This window comes from Schistocerca piceifrons, chromosome 1 (assembly GCF_021461385.2).
Source record: "Schistocerca piceifrons isolate TAMUIC-IGC-003096 chromosome 1, iqSchPice1.1, whole genome shotgun sequence".
NCBI lineage: Eukaryota > Metazoa > Arthropoda > Insecta > Orthoptera > Acrididae > Schistocerca > Schistocerca piceifrons.
Window position 1 is genome coordinate 13,323,641 of NC_060138.1, and position 20,042 is coordinate 13,343,682.

Consider the following 20,042-nt stretch of genomic DNA (forward strand, 5'->3'; position numbering starts at 1 on the left):
GACGTAAGATAGCACTTATACTGTGCATGCTTTTAGTGATGACATAGCATAACGCTCAAATCTTAACGACTTTTTTTCCATTTATGGACTTCTTTTTTACTTTCTGCTCTGTTGTGGTTAATATAAAATTAGTACCAGACCTAAAATTTTGACAGAGTTAAGTCTCTTCTTGGAAAGTTTTGTGTTGAAATTTCAATGCAAGCGAGAAAAAGTTTATTTTCTACCAGTTATAAATTTTCTCTAGATTATTTATTAATGTACCATAAACCTTGTTATAATGTTGTATTTTTTTATCTTATCTTGTGTCCTGTCTTACATTTGTAACTTATTTTACATATATACTCTTCTACTTCATTGTGTGCAGTAGTCTGTTACAATATCTTACTTATTGATAGTAGTAGTTCCTTTTACCCTATTACTAATTGTTTCACCTCTCCATTCATTTGTTATTTCAAAATAACTTCTTTCTTTTATAATCCCATGTTAAGGGTTTCAGAGTCTTACATGCTTACAGATTTGTTTTGTTACATTACTGATTAACAGAAAATTACTTCTGAAATGTTCACTTTCTATACAGAATGATTCATATTTTGTGTACATGGTTTGAGTTACACTAAAACAAACAGAGTAGCGTCAGAAATTTGACCCCATGTTACTTCTACAGTAATTGAAAAAAGGTAGATGAAATATCTCATGTATAAAATTTACTCTGTGAGCTATTGATTGATACTGTTTTTGGAGATAGCAATATTATGTAGATCAAAATATGGAGTGACATATGTACCAGGCACATCAATGCTGCCCCTAATGCATTGTGTGCGTGCTGTGGTGCCAGTGATGAAAATGAAGTAGTGAGGCATCCCATTATTGAGAAATAGCATCTCATATGAAATGGCAGTCAATTAGATACATTGTCATGATGGTTTTTCACTCTAGTAGGCAACCTGATAAGAAAACTATGAATAATTATGCTGGAAAAATCAAAATGGTTATTATACAGGGTGTTACAAAAAGGTATGGCCAAATTTTCAGGAAATATTCCTCACGCACAAAGGAAGAAAATATGTTATGTGGACATATGTCCGGAAACGCTTAATTTCCATGTTAGAGCTCATTTTATTACTTCTTTTCAAATCACATTAGTCATGGAATGGAAACACACAGCAACAGAACGTACCAGCGTGACTTCAAACACTCTGTTACAGGAAATGTTCAAAATGTCCTCCATTAGCGTGAAAGCGAGGTGACACAGAACTGTCTGATATTGCAGTCAATATCTGTTGATAATGTCTGCCCTTGGCACTTATGTGAGTCTGTATTTGGGGTTACAAAATCAAGTCTCTTTAGCAAGCAAGCTTAGATTCAAATTATTACTATCACCTAGTTGCATTGATCAGTGGTTGCCACCTAAGTTGATCATTAACAGATACTAGGTGGTCAATTCACATTTCAAAATGAATTGATATCGTTGATTGGCATAGCACATATACAATGAATTAATTAATTCCTTCGAATGACACAGGCTTCAGTTAACGCAGCATGATGTTTTGTCTGTTGAAAATTATTTCCTTTAATATTAATGTGGAATACTACTACATCATCATCATCATCTTTATTGTTATTCTTATTGTCCAGGGATAAGCCATACTTGGTTCACTTCTTGTGATGCTTGGTTCAAAATCGTAGGACACTACAGTTTTTCCTTAACTTAGTTTTTAATAACACAGTTTTTTTTAATATGATTCACTACTATGAATGGACACACTTGTTTTTGGGCATGATGCAGTATGAAACTGACCAACTGAGCTATATACAAAATGACAATTTCAGGGCCTACCCTCCAAATAAATTTCTTGGCCAACCACTGTCTCATCTGTCCATAGTCCTTTAACTGTTGTTGTTGAGTACTGTCTTCATGTTCTCCTGGTCACCAGGTACTTTTGACGAGTTTAAGCACAGCTTGTGGGTTTTCCTTGAGCGCTATTGATGAGTTAACTTAAGCCATCCTGCTGCCCCCTGACCACTAATGACAAGTACAAATGTGCAACTTCACAGGCAGCTGTGTACTGTTCATGAATTTAAGTGCACAATAGAGCTTTGAACCTATTTTTTTGCAGTTTCTCACAGTTCTGGCTACTAAGTTGGTAGTAGTAGTAGTACTGTGTCTACTACGATATTATTTCACTGCATTCAATTTTACTTCATCTTACTGTTCATCAAGATTAGAATAAAAATGTTTGGGATTACGGAAATGTCCAATTCCACCCGTATGCTTTGACCAATGACGTCACCAATATGGCGGACACGACCATTCACAATGTCTCCAATATGGCGCCTATGAGGTCATTATGTAAACACGATTACAAAATCCATAAATATAATCAAACTCACGGGACCAGTGTGGGAAATTGGGGGTTTTTGGGTGGGGATAAACTAAGCAAACACATACACACACACACACACACACACACACACAAACACACACACACACACACACACACACACACACACACACACACACACACACACATGACAACATAAAACCAATCAAAATTTCCCCAATTCCACTACATTCACAATATTCACAGGAATCTGTCACTTCCCTTCATCTACATAGGTCAACCACAATTACCGATACCACAAAAGAAAAATTGACATCTATAAAAATTGCAACACTGCGACTACGCATACCATCAAAAATGGGAATCGGACACTTCACTTGACCTATATAGGTCAACAGCAGCTCACAATACCAAAACACGTAGCTACGATGAGTCATTGGAATTGGACACTTCCCTTGACCTATATAACTCAAATACAACTGACAATACCAAAAAAATTGAAATAAAGTACTTCCCATAAGATACATAAATCAACTACAAGTGCTGATAACAAAACACCAACCACCAACACATGCAGTAAATAACACTGACCCAACAACACACAAATACTCCACCAATCATCATAACATGCAAACAACAGATCCAAAAAAATGGCTACTTACCACAAAAAAGTTCCAGCGCTACACACTAGGTCAGCAACCCCAATCCCCCCCACCTCCGCCAAACAAACAAACAAAAACATATCCAAAACAAACCAGCCCCCCCCCTCAATCTTAACCCAATTTAACTTAGAAGACATATCCATACCAAATAAAAGAAGCCACAAATTAAATTAAATGACTTACCACTCAACAAACAGCAAATGACACCACAATAACATAAACACAACACAAACTTAATTCTTAACTCACTGATACCAATTTCAGTTCTTCTATAACAGTCATGACCAATAAATGCACACTTCAAGCAGTGATAACCAAATGAACCCAATACACCACATAATACACGGACCATACACACACCACTTGAGGACACCTCCAACTGCAACAAGACGACAGCTACAAACACAACACACTCATAAACTAAACTCCGCACCGTCATGACGTCACACACCACAACATGCTTACGTCACGGATCAAAGCCGACGGGTTGGATTGGATGCCTCTGTTGATCCAAATGTTTTTATCTTCAGCCCTTCTATTGAATATGTTGTTGTTGTTGTTCCCTTCTATTGAGGATGAAATTATGAAGATACGAAGCATGACAGTGGGGATGAATTATTCGATGTTGATACAAGTGATAACTCCTCCACAGATTCTGACCATGACAGTCTTGAAGTCATGTACCTCAACAAGTGTAACATGTAGTCTTGTGTCAACAAGATGTAATTGATAGTCTGTCCGAGGAAGAGAGGGTGGTGACAAATTTGACTAGAAAAAAAATCATTTTAGTCCACTTAATCACGCATTTGAAGACTTGTCCTTAGGACACAGCAATCAGCCAGGGAATGATCCAAGCTCTCTGTCATTCTTCATGTTATTTTTCAGAGAAGATACTGTACTGAATAATACACAAACAGGAGGTTTGGAGTCCCTTGATGTCTCTTTTACACGTGTGAAGTGCACAGGAGTGAAAGTACCGCATACACTGCATCAGACAGACAAAAATTATAAATGATCCTCTGTTTATGGTATTGAAATATTCATAAATCAATAAAGATATTTCATACACTTGGATTTACATTTCTTTGAAGATTTTATTGCACAATTGGGCATAAAACAGATCATTTTCTTTCATTTCATGAACTGATGGTTTTAAAGTTTCCTTGAGGTGTATGAGTCTCAGCTTTATCTTTAATAATTGTAGAAGCTGAAGAAATTAATTAAAATTTCTATCACAGCCATGACTTGAACCTTTTTTCAACTTTATTCAATTGACTGTATACATACAAATAGAGCACATTAATAAGAAATGACACATTATATTTAGTTTCAGATTTTCTTTTTAAAAATTTCTCCTTTATTACATTTTTGTTGACTATCTTTTCAGTGTTGGGAGATCATTTTGGTTTTATATTTAGGATATTTTTCCATGTGTGTGTGTTTTTGTATTGCTTTCAGTCTTTTTATGAAGTTTTTGAGTTAGGTTTGTTGACTTCTTTCCTCATTGATGATTAATGGCAGCAAATAAACAGTTTTATGTTACTAGTGTAGGTCGGCTCAGTGACAGAGAGCTGTGACATCTCTCCCCCGCCCCCCTGCCCACACATCTAGTACAGAAAAGGCTGCTCCAGGTACCCCATCCCCACCGCACCTCAAGGTGGCACTCTGGAGCCAGTTGACTGTGGCCAACAAAGCTTCCAGCTGCATTAGGACTGTGGCTAACTCCTCCTGCATCCACACACAACAGACACAGTCCCTATCCATCTAGCTAATAGGTGATTTACTGTAAGAAACTTACGGAAACCTACTGCCACACTAGGTTAACAACTACACTTTAGGTGGCAGAAAGGACACTCAACAATGAAAAACAATAAATATTTATGGTAGAAGCTAGATCTGGTGCTTATTTTGCTGCTAGGGCTATCAAGTGGATACTACAGGAAAAAACAGTGACCTACAGTATACTGCTAGGGGCTATATAGTGAATGTTATTTATAAATGTTAAACAGTAACCAGCGGTAAACTACACCTACTGGTTATCCCTCGCATTTACAAACGTTTACGTACATGCGAAAATGACCTATACTATAAAAACGGCTACATTCAATGTATCGAGTCGAAATGACACAAATAAATGTAAATACTGAGTATTGTACACTGACAGATGCAGGTACAAAACAAAACCTTTAGCTAACAATAAGAGTTCAGAATGAAAAGCACAAATACGAGTTCTACTTTATAGGAACCCATAGGCTCACAGTACACGATCACTAATGCCCACAACAAGCTAAGGAAAATAAGCAAAGGGCGAGGAGAGTATTAGATTTCTGCTAACTAAACCGTATGTAAGAATGGCTCAGAAGTTTTATTGTAACATTGATTTACTCAGACATTTTAGTGTAACACTAATTTACCACATATTTTACGTCTACTTAACTGTTAACGCTAGTCAAATGTATGCAAGTGGCGTTAGAGTTCACCGTCAGTATCACTTTTCCTAATAAAACGTATAAAAACTGCTACCTTCAATGTAACGAGCCTAAATGACACTAATTAGCGTGAATACTAAGCATCCAACACTGACTTAAACTGATTAACCCTCGTATTTATAATGTAAACAAACGTTCACGTACACGCGAAAAATGACCTAATAAAATGTATAAAAACCGCTATGTTCAATGTATCGAGTCTAAATGACACTAATAAACGTAAATACTGAGTATTGTGCACTACTTAATTGATGATCCCGCGCATTTAACAATGTAATTTAAGAATGTAAACAAACGTTTGCGTACACGCGAAGCTGTCCTTCGCTTTTCCTATTCAAACGCAAATAAAAATTGAAACCTTCAATTTATCAAGTCTATTTCACACTAATGCACGCAAATACTATAGAAAATACAGGAAAAACTGTTAATTACATATCTCGTAACACTCACTGAAAAAGACGTAAAATTCTGCTGTTGGCCACACGAGCGACAAGATTCACGCTGGTTTTGAATGCATCTATTGGTTCTGCGATACTGTCACCCTTCGTGTACTGTGCAGTCAGCAGCAACCTCGTGGTGTTGTGGAAATTTGTGTGTGATATTCTCCAGGTAATTTATAAGCGTTTATAAACTGCAAACAAGAATAAGTGAAGAAAAGTGTTTCGGAAGTAAATTAACATGGTACTTAATTTCTATCACAGTAACAGTTGAGTTTGATGAGTGTACTAGTTCGCGAATATCTTGTGATGACTCTGCTGTTTGAGGCTGCTGACTTTTTTATGTTTTAATTTTTAATGGGTACATAAGGATGAGATTTTATTCTGTATTTAATTGTGATCACATCACCTATAGTGTGCTTGGTGACGGTGTGTGAATGTTGTAATTTTTCAGGTTATGTTCGTAACAACTAAATACCTGAGTTGTTAGTGCTTGTTTTTGGCCTGACCGTTAAAATCGCTACGTGTATCTTCATAAAAGAAACGGCTGAGTGTGTGACGTGCTGTGAGGAGCAGTTTGTCTATGAAGGAATCTCCTCATATACTTCGTGGCTAACGAGAAAAGGCGGACAGTGAAATTCAAAGGTTGTGCATGTTAGTACGGTTATTTTGACTTACTTAGCAGTAATAATGATTGTGATGATAATTTTCTGTGATGTGATGTAGACATAAAGCGGCTCCAGATCTTAGGGCTAACGTAAGCATTTTTTAAAGTGCCCACAGCTACACCATTTCATGGTTTGAGTATGTTCGCATGAAAGGAAATGCTGCAATTCTGTTGCATTTTGTTAGTTTTCACTGTGCTTTGATTATTCGTGTCGTTAGTATTCGTGTAATCATATGTAAATACCAGTTTGTTGTAGTGTGTGGGTTTTAATGGAGTTCTGTATAAGAGTACTGCAACATCATTTACGAACTGGCGAGATACAAGGTACAGATTAACTATAATCTGCCTAACGTAAAGCATTACATGCCATCAGAACTCAATAGATCATTCATCATATTTACAGTTAGTATGAAGTCGTTTCAGTAAATCAGTTTTGTTAGAAAATGCTAACCAATATTTAATCTTGATGGTAATCAAGAATGAGAACTTCCGCATTGCAATGTGCAGTCTACAGTGCAGGTATTGGTTTCCTTTAATAGCAGGTAAAGATTCTAAAATGATGACGCTTCCTGTAAATTGAGCATACATCCGTGAATGAATACAGATGAAGTAAGTTTCAAGGTAATGCCTACGTTGAAAATGCATATTCACTGATAAACAATCCGTATATCCGGATTTTCTTCATGTCCCTATCACACTGAAATTAACACAATGAACCAAGTATAGAATGAAATATTTGATGTTATTAAGTAATATCGCTGCAATCTATTGACTGCTGTGATTGTTTGTAATGCTGAAGTTAATGCATGCACACAAAATTACACATCTTCCATAATTGTCACAACAGGATGGTATCCATGAGCCAGTGTTACAAAGAAGCAGTAGCAAATTTAAATGCTCAGTTTCCATTGCGTGTTATTTTATGATTGTTCTCACTCATCATGACCTGCAAAATGTGAATGAGTTTATATCTATGAACACACTTTTCCTCAGCCACTTTGCATCTGTTTCGTGTGTAATCACCCATTTACTGCACGCAATATATGAGTGACAATACTGCCTTTGAGCTATACCTCATGGTAAAAACAGAAACTGAGTGGGCCAAAAACTTTTCTTATCTGATTGCTTTTTCTTTTCAGACTGTAGAACTGAAGCGATGGACCAGGAGCCAACTAAGTGGATAAAAAAAGATGAAACTGATGAAGTACAAACTGAGTTACACTTCATAGTAAGTGGCTTACTTGTATTTCTTAACAGGGTTTCATTAATTTCTGCGTGCTGTGTGATGCGTGAATACATACAATTGATGTCATACAGCTGGAAACATGAATAATGATGAACTTACTGTCTTAAATATGACATTTTGCACAGTGCATTGAAATAAGCCTTGTATTAAACCTCACATAGAATTGAGCAAGAGTTTCAATTTAATGGTTAGTAAACATGCAAAACTTTTTTAATGCACAACCCAATTATACTGATAAACTGGTTGCCATAAAGTGGGTATATTCTGCTCTGATACACTTCTTTTGAATGACAACCTTAATGTGCAACTTAAGAATGATTATGACTGTAGTGAACCTTAGCAGTGCCATTAAATTTATAAATGGTATGGCTGCAGTTAATGCATTATTGCAGTGTATCTTCGTATGGAATGAGAATTGTAATTTATTTACTGATAATGTAAAATAAATTATTTATGAATAATTTTGAAGTGACACTTGCATGGTCACTAATCTGAGAAGTACATTTTGTTTACTTTGAATATGTGAACCATATGTAAGTAGAACTCTCAGCAGCAAAGTTAAATTTCAGACAAATATCACATGGAAGCATAAATTGTTACACAGCAGAATGAATTTGTATGTTGGCAGCAAAGTTTTGATGAAGCCATGGGGCTACACATTAAATATTGACAGGTTTGTTCATAACCACTTTCTGCATTTGCTGCACATTGTTACTCATATTGTTTGTGAAACTGTCACAATGTTACAGTTACTGGTGTAAATAATCTTAAATATACATGTCACTTGAAATCTGATGTAGTGCAACTGGTTGTAGGGTATTCACCTATCAGCAGCAAACAAATTCACTTGGTGCCACTAGTATTTTTATCCTGCAAATGAGAATTGAGTGCACTGACACAATCACGCAAACTACTTGTGAACTATCTGTGCGGAAAAAATATGTTTCAACATACATCTTGAGTGCAACTGCAGAAGTACTGGGATAGCATTAATGCAGCATTTGCATTTGAATATATGTGAGTACTTCATTATAGATTATACAAACTATGTGAACAGCTTGCAATTCATTTGACAAGCATTATCACAACAGTAATCCTAAACAATCACTGTGAGGAAATGATAGGAAAATAAATATACTAAATTTTATTAAATACAGTAAAAGAGTGGTTAGACCCAACACAGTTCAGGCTTTGGCTTTGAACCCTGATGTAATGATGGTTTGGCATTCAGGATGATATGTATGCACAAGACACATCATGTAAATGAAAAGCAGTTTGAAGATCCATTGACTTTGGACCTAAACTGGAGAACTATTCAAAGGCTACAAGGTTAAAATGTGGTTCTAGACCCACTCCCCCCTTGTAACATTGGTTGTAGTGGGAGTCTGATATGTAGTGCATCTCAAGGCTTAGCCTATGTTCAAAAGTGGCAGTGTGGCTGTGAGCTGACACAGTCTAGAAATGTGAAAGCCAAGAAAAGGATATGGTAACAAATTGATCAGTAGCACAGCCTAATGTTAACCAAAACATCCAAATGGTGCCCATAATGTAACTTTTTACCTACAAGAAGTCTTCTCATACTCTGTGTGCTGTGTTAGTTGATGAACTGAACTTCCCTATGACCTTAACATTGTATCAGTTGAAAGCCACCTTCTTTGCCAAATTAATTATATGTTAATTTTTAATTGGTGTATATTTTGGGCATGAGCACATGCTGGAAAGTAATGACACAAAATTTCTATTCGGAAATTATTGAAGCATTTTAATTAAAACAAACTTAATATTTAACATATTTATTCTTCATGTTTGTATATTTACACTCCTGGAAATGGAAAAAAGAACACATTGACACCGGTGTGTCAGACCCACCATACTTGCTCCGGACACTGCGAGAGGGCTGTACAAGCAATGATCACACGCACGGCACAGCGGACACACCAGGAACCGCGGTGTTGGCCGTCGAATGGCGCTAGCTGCGCAGCATTTGTGCACCGCCGCCGTCAGTGTCAGCCAGTTTGCCGTGGCATACGGAGCTCCATCGCAGTCTTTAACACTGGTAGCATGCCGCGACAGCGTGGACGTGAACCGTATGTGCAGTTGACGGACTTTGAGCGAGGGCATATAGTGGGCATGCGGGAGGCCGGGTGGACGTACCGCTGAATTGCTCAACACGTGGGGCGTGAGGTCTCCACAGTACATCGATGTTGTCGCCAGTGGTCGGCGGAAGGTGCACGTGCCCGTCGACCTGGGACCGGACCGCAGCGACGCACGGATGCACGCCAAGACCGTAGGATCCTACGCAGTGCCGTAGGGGACCGCACCGCCACTTCCCAGCAAATTAGGGACACTGTTGCTCCTGGGGTATCGGCGAGGACCATTCGCAACCGTCTCCATGAAGCTGGGCTACGGTCCCACACACCGTTAGGCCGTCCTCCGCTCACGCCCCAACATCATGCAGCCCGCCTCCAGTGGTGTCGCGACAGGCGTGAATGGAGGGACGAATGGAGACATGTCGTCTTCAGCGATGAGAGTCGCTTCTGCCTTTGTGCCAATGATGGTCGTATGCGTGTTTGGCGCCGTGCAGGTGAGCGCCACAATCAGGACTGCATACGACCGAGGCACACAGGGCCAACACCCGGCATCATGGTGTGGGGAGCGATCTCCTACACTGGCCGTATGCCACTGGTGATTGTCAAGGGGACACTGAATAGTGCACGGTACATCCAAACCGTCATCGAACCCATCATTCTACCATTCCTAGACCGGCAAGGGAACTTGCTGTTCCAACAGGACAATGCACGTCCGCATGTATCCCCTGCCACCCAACGTGCTCTAGAAGGTGTAAGTCAACTACCCTGGCCAACAAGATCTCCAGATCTGTCCCCCATTGAGCATGTTTGCGACTGGATGAAGCGTCGTCTCACGCGGTCTGCACGTCCAGCACGAACGCTGGTCCAACTGAGGCGCCAGGTGGAAATGGCATGGCAAGCCGTTCCACAGGACTACATCCAGCATCTCTACGATCGTCCCCATGGGAGAATAGCAGCCTGCATTGCTGCGAAAGGTGGATATACACTGTACTAGTGCCGACATTGTGCATGCTCTGTTGCCTGTGTCTATGTGCCTGTGGTTCTGTCAGTGTGATCATGTGATGTATCTGACCCCAGGAATGTGTCAACAAAGTTTCCCCGTCCTGGGACAATGAATTCACGGTGTTCTTATTTCAATTTCCAGGAGTGTATTTGAAACATAGTCACCGTGGCACTGAACACCTTTCTCCCAGTGAGACACCAGGTTGTTGGCGTCGTCACTGTAGAATGCTTGACTTCGTTGGCAGACCCACAGCCTCACCTACGCTTACACTAGTTCATCACTATCAAAGTTGAGTCCCTGAAGGTGTTCTTTAGGTTTTTCAAACAGTTGAAAATTCATTGGCTCAAACCGGGTCAGTATGGAGGATGATCAATAATAATGAATCAAAGGCGTCAGACTGTTGCAGGTGCAAAAAAAAAGTTGTGTATGGTCTGGCATTGTCATGCTGAAGGAGAGGGTGCTCCACATGTGGATGAACTATTTGAATTGGTGCTCTGTTGTCTGAGGGTTTTCTCACATGCTGACACAGTTAAATAACACACACACCCTGCAGTTCAAAACTGTTCATCAGGAGGGTGCTGCATACTGTGTCAGCAAAGTGGTAACATCAACAGTGTCATATGCATGACAACTGATATTAAGAACAGAATCAAAATTTTGGAGGCATTATTTTCTGGCACAACCTTGTAATAAATTGATGCATTTTACAGTTGCCTCAAATGTTGCAGAATGGTTCCCTTGGCATTGCCCAGCATCCACTTGGAAGTCATAATACTAAATCCATATACACAGCAGCCAAAACATTATGATCACTGATCTACTGTCAGTATACTCTCATCTAGGCAATAGCATCTCACCTTGTCTTCTAGTCAGACACACACACGTTGCATGGAGTATCAGTGAGCATCTTGTCTTGTTGTAAAATAGGAAATGCGCACAATCTGAGTTTGACCAAGAGCAGATTTTGATGGCCTGAAGGCTTGGTATGAACGTTTTGTGCACAGCTTGCCGGGTGTTGAAGTAGTACTATGGCAGTTGTCTTCAACACATGGCAAAACAAAGGTGAGACCATGGCCAGACGTTATGGGGTTGGGCAAGTACTCCTCATCACAGATGGTAGACATCATAGGCTAGGCAGACTGGTAAAACAAGACAGGCAACAAACTGTGATGTAACTAACATCAGACATTAATGCTGGGCAGAGTACAATTGTGTCTGAATGCACAATGCTCCAAACACTCCTAATGATGAGTCTGTGCCGCTGATGACCCACGCCATGACATCGACAACAACTGAAATAGGTATGTAACTATTGGCGCTGGATGTTGGCACAATGGCCGAGCACTGCGTGGTCTGATGAATCCTGATACCTTCATCGTGCCTTTGGGAGGGTGCATTTCCGTCACCCACAAGGGGAACAGCCTCTTGACTCCTGTACTGTAGGGGCCTCCATTATACTCTGGGAAACAACCACGTGGGCACCCATGGGTCCAGTGGAGCTTGTGTGAGGCACTGTGTCACAAAAGAAGTATTGTAAACTGGTTGCAAAGCACATCCACCCCTTCTATTGTTCTTGTGCTCTTCAGTGGCAAGACTGGATTGATGCAGCTCTCCATGCCACTCTATCCTGTGCAAGCTTCTTCATCCCCGAGTAACTACTGCAACCCACATCCTTCTGAATCTGTTTAGTGTATTCATGTCTTGGTCTCCCTCTGATTTTCACCCTCCACCCTTCCCTCCAATACTAAATCGATGATCCCTTGATGGCTCAGAACCTGTCCTACCAACCAGTCCCTTCTTCTATATGGTGGCGCACGAAATGTGTTACCATTAAGTTTTTGAATATAAACTTTATTGTCAATACAATCCGAAAGGAACATATGCTATAATGAAGAGCCGTCCATGGAGATTTGTTCTATCTCAGTACATGCTCAATATGCCCACCATTTTGATTCCCAACTTTCTTCAAAGGAACGCTGAAGTTAGTGAGTACCCTACAGCACATGTCTTCCCTAATTTCACTGAAAGCTTAAAGAATAACTCTTCTGAGCTCCATTAAATCACGTGGACATTTCAGGAAATTTTTTTCCTTTAGGTACCCCCAAAGAAAAGAGTCACATGGATTGAGGTCTGGACTATTGGGGGGCCAATTTTGTCCATCATTGAAGCAAGCTGGAAACCTGAGTGAAATGATCCGCATGTCGAAATGCTTGTGTAAAAACTCCAACACAGTGTTTGCAGTATGTGGCCTTGCTCCATCTTGCATGAATCACTGTGTGTTGAAGGGCAAGGCAGTAGCAAGAAGCTGTGGAATGAATCTATTGCAAAGCATGCTCAAATAACGTTCACTGTTCAGTTTCTTCAAAGAAAAAGGGTCCAGTAAGTCCGTGACTGGAAACTGCTGCCCATGGTGTAATCCTCGGAGCATAATGTCATTCATGAAGCACTTGTGGGTTTTCAGTGGCCCAAAAGTGTACATTTTGTTTGTTAACCACACCATCTAAATGAAAATGCGCCTCATCTGAAAACCAAACGTTGTTGAGAGTTTCTTCCCTATCCTCCACCCACTGAGCAAACAGTAGTCTCTGCTGCTTGTGTTCTTCAGTGAGCTTCTGTGCACAGGTCAGCTTGTATGGGTACATGTGGAGGCCACTTTTAAGAATGCATTGAATGGAGCGACTGGGTATTCCCAGCTTCACTGCTGCCTTTCTACACCATTTCCCGGGACTTCTCTGTACAGCAACTCATACTGCTTAAATATTCTCTGGCGAACAAACAGGCTTAGGCCGAGGTCGCTTCGATTCCAATACTGTTCCTTCCTGTACAAATTTATCGTACAACCCGTGAATGGTCTTCTTGCAAGGGACCCATCGTGTGTTAAACTGTTGTCGAAAACGCCTCTGAGTCACAACAAGGCTTTTCGTTTCATGAAAAAGTAACACAATTGCCGATCGTTGCTGTGTTGTCAGTCTTCCATTGTCAGCCATTGCTGGTTACTAGTCTCCTAGTGGCAGTATCATGAATTACATGTCATTTCGTAACTCATTTGTTTTTCCAAGCTCTGCTGGTACTGCTGTAGAGATCCCAGCGGAGTATCTAATGTGTGGTGTAAATTGTAAAAGAAACAATTGGTAACACATTTTGTACGCCACCCTATAGTTAAGTTGTGCCACAAATTCCTCTTCTTCCCAATTCTATTCAGTACCTCCTCATTAGTCATATAATCTACCCATCTAATCTTCAGCATTCTTCTGTAGCACCACATTTCGTCCATGTTTCACTTCCATACATGGATACACTCAATGCAAATACTTTCTGAAAAGACTTCCTGACACTTAAATGTATGCTCGATGTGAACAAATTTCTCTTCTTCAGAAATGCTGTCCTTGGCACTGCCAGACTACATTTTATATTCTCTCTACTTCAACCTTCGTCAGTTATTTTGCTCCCCAAATAGCAAAACTTATCTATTACCTTAATTGTCTTATTTCATAATGTAATTCTGTCATCATCACCCAATTTAATTCGACTACATTCCATTATTCTTGTTTTGCTTTTGTTGATGTTTGTCTTATATCCCTCTTTGAATGTGCTGTCCATTCTGTTCAACTGATCTTCCAGGCCCTTTACTGTCTCTGATAGAATTACAATGTCATTGGCTAACCTCAAAGTTTTTATTTCTCCTCCCTGGATTTTAATTCCTACTCAAATTTTTCATTTGTTCCCTTTATTGCTTGCTCAATTTGCAGACTGAGCGACACCAGGGATAGGCTAAAACCCCGTCTCACTCCCTTCCCAACCACTGCTTCCCTTTTGCTCCTCCCCTTTTATAACTGCCATCTGGAATCTGTACAAATTGTAAATAGCCTTTCACTCCCTGCATTTGACGACTGCCACCTTCAGAACTGAAAGAGAGTATGCAAGTCAACATTGTCGAAAGCTTCTTTAAGTTTACAAATACTAGAAATGTGGGTTTGCCTTTCCTTCATCTATCATCTAAGATAAATCATAGGGTCGGTATTGCCTCACGTGTTCCAACGTTTCTACGGAATCGAAACTAATCTTCCCTGAGGTCAGCACCTACCAGTTTTTCCATTCGACTGTACAGAATTCATGTTAGTATTCTACAGCCATGACTTATTAAACTGATAGATAGGTAATTTTCATGCTGTTCAACATTTGCTTTCTTTGGAATTGCAATTATTATATTCTTCTTGAAGTCTGGAGGTATTTTGCCTGTCTCACACATTTTTCTGACCAGATGGCAGAGTTTTTTCAAGGCTGGCTGTCCCAAGGCTATCAGTAGTTTTAATGGAGGTTGCCTCATCCCAGGGCCTTGTTTCAACTTATGTCCTTCAGCACTGTCAAATTCTTCACGCAATATCGTACCTCCCATTTCATCCTCATCTACGTTCTCTTCCATTTTCAAAATATTGCCCGCAAGTGCATCGCCCTTGTATAGACCCTCTATAGGTCTCTTCAGTATTCCAGTAGGCAGTGTTTGTCTTACCCCTAGTCATATATGCCTCTACATCCTTAAATTTGTCCTGTTACCATCCCTGCTGAGCCATTTTGCACTTCCTGTCGATCTCATTTTTGAGACGTTTGTATTCCTTTCAGCCTGCTTCATTTACCGCATTTTTATATTTTCACCATTCATCTATTAAATTCAGTATCTCCTCTGTCACCCAAGGATTTCTACTAGACTCGTCTTTTTACCTACTTGATCCTCGGCTACTTTCACTAGTAATCTCTCAAAGCTACCCTTCCTCTTCTGCTGTATCTCTTACCCATGTCCTTGTCAATGGTTCCCTAGTGCTTTCTGAAACACTCTACAATCTCTGATCCTTTCACTTTATCCAGATCCTATCTCTTACAATTCCTACCTTTTTGCAGTTCTTTCAGGTCTGGATAGATATCTGCTTATTACACATTACAACCTTCTCCAAATGTCAGCGGTATCTTTCAGCCAGCAGACAAGATTGCCTGTATGCTTTTGTGCTGCATGTGTCCCTTCATGCTTCCACTTCACTATCTCATCAGAAACAGTGGACGTAGGAATGTTCAGGAGCGTGGAAAGCTCGCATACAGACATGTGACACCAATGACACCCTATCACCTGACCACATTCAAAGTCAATGAGCTCCGCGGAGCGCCCCATTTTGCTCTCTCACGATGTATAATGACTACTGAGGTCTCTGATATGGAGTAGGTGGCAGCACAATGCACCAAATATGAAAAAGTAAGTTTTTGGGGGGTGGCCCAAAGCTGTGCAAAATTCTACCAGACAGCTTCCTCTTTCATTCCTTACCCACATTCCATATTCACCTCCTCCTTTTCCTTCTCTTCCTTTTCCTACTATTGAATTCCAATCCCCTATGTCTATTAAATTTTCGTCTCCCTTCGTTATCTGAATAATTTCTTTTATCTCATCATACATTTCTTTAATCTCTTCATCATCTGGGGACCTAGTTGGCATATGAACTTGTACTACTGTGGTAAGTGTGGGCTTTGTGTCTATCTTGGCTGCAATACTGCATTCACTATGCTGTTCATAGTAGCTTACCCGCACTCCTGTTTTTTATTCATTTTTAAACCTACTCCTCCATTACCCCTATATGATTTTGTATTTATAATCCTGTATTCATCTGACCAGAAGTCTTATTCCTCATGCCATCAAACTTAACCAATTCCCACCATATTTATCTTTACATTATCCATTTCCCTTTTTAAATTTTCTAACCTGCCTGCCTGATTAAAGGGTCTGACATTCCATGTTCCAATTTGTAGAACATAAGTTTTCTGTCTCCTGATAATGATGTCATCCTGGAGATCTGAATGGGGGACTATTTGACTTCCGGAATATTTTACCCAAGAGGACACCATCATCATTTAATGGACAGTAAATTTGCATCCCCTTGTGAAAAATTACGGCTATAGTTTCCCCTTGCTTTCATCCGTTTACAGTACCAGCACAGCAAGGCTGTTTTGGTTAATGTTACAAAACCAGATCAGTCATTCATCCTGACTGTCGCCCCTGCAACTACTGAAAAGACTGTTGCCCCTCTTAAGGGACCACATGTTTGTCTGGCCCCACAACAGATACCCCTCCGTTGGGGTTGCACCTACGGAACGACTATCTGTATTGCTGAGGCACGCAAGCCTCACTACCAGTGCCACGTTCCATGGTTCATGTTAGGTCCACTCCTTCGTGACGATCATGTTTCCCATTGAGTAAACGTTTAAGTGTAAGGAAGTCTTTTCTGAAAGTATTTGCATTGAGTGTGGCATTTTTCATGAAAACAATGCACCATTTCACAAGGCCATGAGTGTGATCGAGTGGTTTCAGGAACACAGTGGTGAGTTCCAATTAATGTGTTGGCCACCCAACTCGCCAGCCCTGAACCTGGTGGAACAGATCTAGGATGTGATTTAACATAACATCAGAGATCATCCCCCCTTCCAGAATTTATGGGAATGAAGTGGCCTGATTGTATAAATATGGTTCCAACTTCCTCCAGTGATCTATGAAGGCCTCATAGCTTCTGTGCCACTATGTCTCCCTATTGTTGTCTGTGCCAGAGGTGTACATACCAGCTTTTAGATGAGTGATGATAATCTTGGGCTGATCAGCCTATGGCAGTTACCATTATTGAAAGAAGGTTGTATTATTGTAATGATTGTGATGGTATAATGATACTGCCACATAAAGTTCGGCTAAACAGTACATGCTGCCCACGAGCCCTGCATGACTCACCCTCCAGTCCAGCTTCAAGACACCGACTGCCCGTGAGATCCACTGCTGTTCCTCTACACCCATTCTTGCTCCACAATGCCCACTGGTGCCACGAGCTCTGAGCTGTGAGAAGTGACATCTGCCAGGCACATGGGGCTCGAATTCGAAGAGGGGGCCAACCATGGTTCAGCCTCCTCTACCAAACCAAAATCCGCCGTCCCCACCATTAAGGAGCCCTTTCCATATGCCTCTCCTTGATATGAGTAATGTTCATGTGTGAGGCTTTACTCGTCCATAAATTCAGAACCAGGAGGTTTGCCGAACTCACCACCCTGACAATCTAACAGGGTCCCAACAACTGAGGAGCAACCTTGCTATCGAACACTGACTCCCCCTTTTCAGCAATATTAGGGTTTCGGACGAACACTGTGTCCCCAGCCTTTCCAATGAACCGTTTAGCCCCTGACTAACAGATGGATAACCTGTGACAGGCAATTTTGGTATTATGTCTAGCCTGGCTCCAGTTGTGCTGTGTTACTGCTAGGGTGACTTGTTCTTGAAGCAAATCATTGATTGACTACAGGTTGACAAGAGGAAAATTGACTGGATGTGCTAACATAAGGGATACTGGAGCAGCCTCCAGGAACTTGGGTTGTGCAGTGTTAAAGATAAAATTGAGCCACGTTGTCTGAGCCTTGTTGTGAAAGATAAGCACAGCCTTCAACTTGCAGTTCACCTGGTCAGCAAAGTATGCTGGTAAAAGGATTTGTGGTCACATCTTTAATTCCATTGTCAAAGCAGAACCTCACAAATAGCTGGGAAACAGAAGCTATCAAGCATCCTCGGTGGCCTGGAAATAGAAAAAATTCATAACAAATGCTGGCCAGCTGCCAGGAATGTCATTTCTCTGCTCGGAATGTGTCAAAAAAACGAGAAAAGTCATCCATGATAACTAGTAGGTGCCTAATACACACACACAGACTTGATGAAGTGGACCTATATAATCCATACAAAGTTAATCCATCAGGCATTCCTAACAGGTAGGCTCTAAAAGCCACTTGAGGGAATTCAAGTTGGGCTCAGCTCCCTTACGGCTCTCACACTCCTCCACCAACCTCTGGACAGCCTTATTCAGGGAGGACCAGGTGACATGTTGAGTGATCTTGACCCCATCAACCTCCAGGCTTGCTTATACAGGGAGGACCAGGTGATGTGTCGTCTGATCTTGACAACAGTTTTATAAATGCCTAAGAGGGTATTATGGAAATAATGAGCCAAAACCTAACTAAGAGCTTGATTGTCAGTCTCTAAACAAAATTGCTGGTGTTCAAAATAAAATCTGAATTTCTTAAGGGCAAACGTAACCGCCAAGGCTTCCCATTCATACATAGAATATTTCATCTCCGCAGGTGAAAGTTCCCAAGGTGCATTGCTATAGGGCATCAACATGCAACACCTCCCCTGCCATTCTGTTCCTGTAGGAGGACAGCTACCACTTTCTACTCCAGAAGAATTAGGTGTCTGTCTGCAAGAAGAACATGACCTCAAAATTTGGTATGTCTAATACTAGTGGGTTACTAAGCACCACCTTAATGGCTTCAGAAGATTCTGGATAACTTTCATCCCATGTGAAATTTCTTAAATCGTTAAGGCACCACACTAATTTAATAAAATTCGGCACAGACTTTCAAAAAAATTTGTCATGCCAGGTCTTGCATCTGAGTCTATTGCATACATATGAGGCATGTACCAAGGGGTTGGGAACTGGGGCAGGCTAGAGATGGACAAGTATATTTCATATGTTGGGTGGGTGGTGAAATATCACTGTGGGAGGGATGGGGAGGATATTTGTCATTTCAGTTTTGACTGTCTCCCGACCTGTCCTAAAATATCCTCACTACTGTCTTCCCCAACCCTCCCATAATGATATCTTGTTGCCCACCAGTCCTAGACAATACCCTTATCCATCACTACTCCTCTCTTGCTCCTAGCCCCTTGCCTCAAGGCTTATATTCCTGCAACAGACCCAGAAGCCATATCTACTCCAGTCCTATCACTGGCATCTCCTATTTGATCAAAGACAGAGCCACCTGTGAAACCAGCCATACGAACTACCAAATAAGCGGTAACATCTGTGGCACATTCTATGTGGGCACGACCACTAACAAGCTATCTGTTTGCATGAAAAAGCTACTTTGTAAAAGGGGAGAAAGGGATAATGTGACCAATTTTTGACCTATTTCTATGCCAACAGTGTTTGCTTAAGTTATTGAAAAGGCTGTGTATGTAAGGATAATTGATCATTTTATTTCACATAATTTGCTATCGAATGTCCAGATCAGTTTTAGAAGTGGTTTAACAACTGAAAAT

General features: G+C 40.6%; 1 long non-coding RNA gene across 1 annotated transcript; it reads left to right on the forward strand.

The window, feature by feature from the left end:
* The first annotated feature begins 6,082 nt into the window (after positions 1-6,082).
* LOC124712404 lies at positions 6,083-7,794 on the forward strand. Its single transcript, XR_007005578.1, has 3 exons — positions 6,083-6,102; positions 6,385-6,575; positions 7,737-7,794. It is a non-coding gene; the product is annotated as an uncharacterized LOC124712404 (long non-coding RNA).
* The last annotated feature ends 12,248 nt before the right edge of the window (positions 7,795-20,042 follow it).